A 5,181-nucleotide genomic window follows, 5' to 3' on the forward strand; every position below is an offset into this window, starting at 1 on the left:
TGCTGTCAGACCTGCTGAGTTTTTCCAGGTGTTTTTGTTCTGCATCCACAGTATTTTGCTTTTTCTTATGTATATTGTGAATTTGACATCTTGAAGGCAACCTATATGATGAGTAAAACTGGATTTCACTAACCCCAATGTACTATAATTTGTTTCATGGAACAGAAAAAAAAGTAGTATACCAATGCATGAAAAAACAAACTCATATTACACATTTGATATCTGCATTCTGGCATCAATTTGAATTTATTCAGTTTGCAAAAATGTCAATACTACATTGTAGTTTGATTTTTCTTCCTCTTCTCAATATGTGGGCACCACAGGCAAGGTAATATTCAGTAACCAACACCATTTTTCCTTTAGACTTGGATTCAACCTGAGGACTGGAATTTTACAGCCCCGTCGTGGTGGGGCTGGAGCCATAAAATGCAGCGAGCCATTCTAAACTTCATTGACTTCGGCGGGACCTTAAAATCCCGCTGGTGTAAAATTCCGCACAAGGTGTGTGCAGACCAGACTAGGTTAGGGTGGCAGATTCTCTTCCCCAAGGGACATTTTGAACGAGTTATGACAATACAGTTTTCATGGTTGTGAGGCTTGCAGGGAGCTACGATCAAATCTTGACAATCTTCTCACAAATTTATAAGCCTGCCTGTGTTATTGCATTGCGACACTAGAACTTTGGTCATATTTCTGTTTCATAAAATGTTCACTGTTTCTTGACTCATTCTAAAATTACAGATAGGCCACATTCCATGTTGTTTGATCAATTGAGCTACAGACTGACCAATTGATCGTGTATCTCATGGTGTCGAAGCTGGAGACTTGTTAACGTTGCGCTCAGTCTTTGGAATATGATCAAAATATTAAATTTATTCAGGCCTCATTTTTCTCCTGGAATCATGCTAGTCCAATCTTATATGTTCATCATGTTTATCAACACACAGGTGATTTTTGTTGGAAGATTTGTAGTTGGAGGTTTAACAGTCTAAAGGACATTGATATGTTCGGAGTAAAAGTACAAATGTTTTGAAATAGATCTCAAATTTATATCACATCTCTCTCAGAAACCAGGTAAGTATTTGAGGTATTTACTTTTGAAATATTTCATTTTGGGCTTGTTTTATTTAAGTTAGTGCTTCATAGTGAAATGCTCAGTTAAAACCTAGTTGCTTTATTGAATACTTAGTAAAGAAACTAATATTCTTGGTTTCATATTTTTACTTGATAACTACAATCAGAATGGTTTCACAAAGAAGCAGGCCATTTGGCATGACGAGTCCATGCAGGCTCTCTGCAAGAGCAATTTAGCTGCTTCCAGTTCTTTTCCCTGCATTTTCTTTTTTCCCCTTCAGGTACTTAACCTATTCCCTTTTGAGAGAGACAATTAAATCTGCCCCCACCATCCTTTCAGGCAATGCACTCCAAAATTGTAACTGCTCACTGCATTTAAAACAAAAATGTTCTTCCTCTTGTTGATTTTGATGCTCTTTGTTAATCACTTTAAATCTGTGTCCTCTGATTCTCAACCCTTCTGCCAGTGGGAATAGCCTATTCCCATTGCTCTATTTACTCTTCTGGATCCCTCATGACTCTGAATACCTCTATCACAAATTCCTCTAAGGAGAACAACCCCAATCCTTCAATCTAACCATGTAACTGAAGTCCCCCATCCCTAGAACCATTCTTGTAATCTTTTCTGCACCCTATCCAAAGTCTTCGCATCCTTTCTAAAGTGTGGTACCCAGAATTGGGCACAATTTTCCAATTCAGGCCGAACCAGAGTTTTATCATATCTTCCTTGCTTTGGTACTCTATGCCAGTCTTAATAATACTTGGGACCCCATATACCTACTTAACCACTTTTTCAACTTGCTCTGCCACCTGCAATGATTTGTGCACATATACTGTTTGCTCTCCCTGCCCCTCCTTCAGAATTGTGCCCTGTAGTTTATGTTGCCTCTCTTCATTCTTGCTACCAAAATATATCACTTTGCACTTCTTTGTTCAATTGCATCTGCCATGTGTCCACTCATTCCACCAGCCTATGTCTTGAAGACTATCACTAGCCTCATCACAGTTAACTATACTTGAGTTTTGTACCATCTACAATTTTTGAAATTATGCTCTGTGCATTCAAGTTTAAGTTTTAATGTGTATCAAGAAAAGCAGTGGTCCTAGTACCAACAAGGCTGAAAGGAATGTAGTCTGTGTTTTGCCGCAGATAAGTCTGAAAATGGGCTAAGTTTAGTTACTCATCCTCAAACTAGCACACGCTAACATTTTTGTCGGTTTCCACAGGAAACACATTTTCTTGGAATGAAGCCTAATCTCCCATCCTTGTGCATATTTCCGATAGATAGATGATACATTCACAATCTTTGAATCTGCAGCCATCTGTAAGGATTTCCTTACACACCTTAATGTGCTCCATCCTATCCTCAAATTCATTTTTGAGATGGAGTAGTCTAATGCGCTCCCTTTCCTCAACGTGCTAGTTGAGAAATCCATTAATGGTTTCTCCACTACTGCCTACCACAAACTTACCTTCACTAGTTGATATATGCAATGGATTTTGTATAGCTCCACGCATTATAAGATGAGCCTTATCAGCAATCTTATAAATAGGGTTCTAGCCAATTGTTCACATTGCAAGCTTGATGCAGAAATACAGTGCATCAAAGCTATCTTGCAGGACAGTGGTTATTCTGATAAGATCATTGTTTGCTAAGTATCACGCAAACTCGCAAATGAACCAAACTTTCGGACCTGGAAAGTGCACTGTATACCTCATTAACCTGGAAAGGCAAAGTATCTCAATAACTTCACGCAAGCTGTTTCATGCTGCCATGGTGACACAAGTGGTGTTTTTCACTAATAGAATGCTGCCGTCAGTCCAAAATGACATTCTACCTACCACACAACTGAGCAACATCATGTATGACTCTCAATGCGCATGCAATGCTAGGTACATAAGTCGTACATCCCAGCAATTGGCTGATCAAATCAAATAGCATGTTTCTCCAACTATTTATAATAGGTAGAGTACAGACCATACACAATGAGCCCGTGCTTACAAAACCCAAAATAAAACCACAGTTATTAGCTCTGATTCTGGGATTGCGTAGCATTTGCTGAACAATCCCAACTGCGCTATAGCTACAATAACAAACAAATTTAAGATAATTAGTTGAGCTTGTGACGTGGCTCATTTACGCTTGCTAGATGTTCTTGCTAGATATTCATACACAGGGCCGTGTTCTTTGCAAACAAAAGGAATATTTCAAGCTTTGCTCCTTTCTTTGAATTATCCTGAAGCATGGGGAGCAGAGCCTATCATTTCCTGTTGCTTTCTCTGTGGCAACACCTTGGCCAATCAGAGTTGAGAACCAATCAACACGCTTTTCTCCTGTAGTATAAATTGTCGTGATCATTTGAAATTTGGCATTTCTGCATTTGTCCTGATGAGCACAAGACAAAAAGCCTTGCAACGTGTGTCTCTTCTCAGCAAAATTGAAGTTCTGTGCTAACAAGGAAATGTGAATAGTTAACAAAAACAAAAATACCTGGAAAAATCAGCAGGTCTGACAGCATCTGCAGAGAGGAAAACAGTTAACATTTCAAGTCCGTATGACTTTTCAACAGAATATTTACTTGTGCTTGAGCCTGTTGGGGGAGCTCAGGAAATCCACTTTGGTCCTGGCCACTGCTAACTCTAAAATGACAGATGACCAAAATAATTTAAAATGACCAAGGCCATAACAAATTTATTACAAATTGGTAACAATCATACTGTCGTCGTCATCAGTCATCCAAAATGAGGATGACGCCTGCCAGGTCCCAGACGTTATCTTGATGTACTAGTGTTGCTCAGCTGTTTTTCCACTACCACATGGTGTTGCAATTTAAAACTAAATTGCCTGTTAATCCTTCCATTGTACATTTGTTTAATAATGTTCTGCAATAAAATTTTAAGTATGTTGCAGACTTCATATCTAGAACTGCGAGAAAATAGGCCACCATTTAGACTATTAAAAACAGGGCTAGGAGTATCTTTTGAAGGGACACGGTCTTTTTCCACTGTGACGTTTTTGCATTGGCATATGGCAATGCATTTTGGTGAAAACATTTCTTATGATCGGTTTTGACCAAGTATCCTGTGACACATTGAGTACTTTCATAACAAAAAGAGAAATTTCACCTCAGTGAATTTATTGATGATCTTCAGGAGCTTGATGGGTTATTTGTGGACATTTGGCTTAAATTACTGGATTGATTTTCATATTTTTGCAGCTTGTTTCTTATCTCCCTCTTCTGCCCATACCCAAGGATAGAAAGATGATATAACTGATTACATAGGGTATACAGCCCAGAAACAAGCCATTCAGTTCAACAAGTCCATGCTGGCATTTATGTTCCACCTGAACCACCTACATTCCTTTCTACACATAAAGATATTAGCTTACCTCTCTATCCCCATCTCCTTTGCATGCTTACCTAGCCCCGCCTTAACTGCATCTATACTATTAACCACTGTCTATTCTATTCAACCATTCCCTGTGGTAGTGTTTCACATCCTCACTACTCTCCAGGTAAAGTTTCTTCTGAATTCTGTACCAACTGAAAGCAGTATAAGGGCTGTAACCTGCAAACCTGATGCTGTCATGCTGTTTTTAAATATTTTTTTAAAAATTCCTAATCTTGGATTGGGATATTGTAATGAGAAAGTATGAATTTCAAACAGTTTAATCTTCATCCGATCTTTCTGACTTGGTGTGCTGTCAACTGAACCATGTATAAAAAATTATAGAAGGTTTGTTCCCTTAAATGTATGTACTTATGTATTATTTTGAGAATGTTTTCAAGTAATTTCAAACACCCCTGTAAAGATCATGAAGGGCTTTGAATAACAGTATTCCCAGAAAGTGGTTGTATTTCATCAAAATTATTTTCCACTAAATCAGTAATGATGTTAAAGGGGTTAGAAAGAGATTCCATATGCAAGATTACAATAAAATGCCTTTGTCTTGTATATACTAGTTCATGTCTTATCACTTAAATTCATTGTGCTTTACTGGTATATCTAGTCAACAAAGCAGTGATTAATGTCAGATCTATGTTAAGTGTAGGCCTTAGCCAGTTTTTAATTAAGCAAAACATTCTTGATTTGAGTTGCTGGTA

Source organism: Carcharodon carcharias, chromosome 12 (genome assembly GCF_017639515.1).
Source record: "Carcharodon carcharias isolate sCarCar2 chromosome 12, sCarCar2.pri, whole genome shotgun sequence".
In the NCBI taxonomy this organism is placed as follows: domain Eukaryota; kingdom Metazoa; phylum Chordata; class Chondrichthyes; order Lamniformes; family Lamnidae; genus Carcharodon; species Carcharodon carcharias.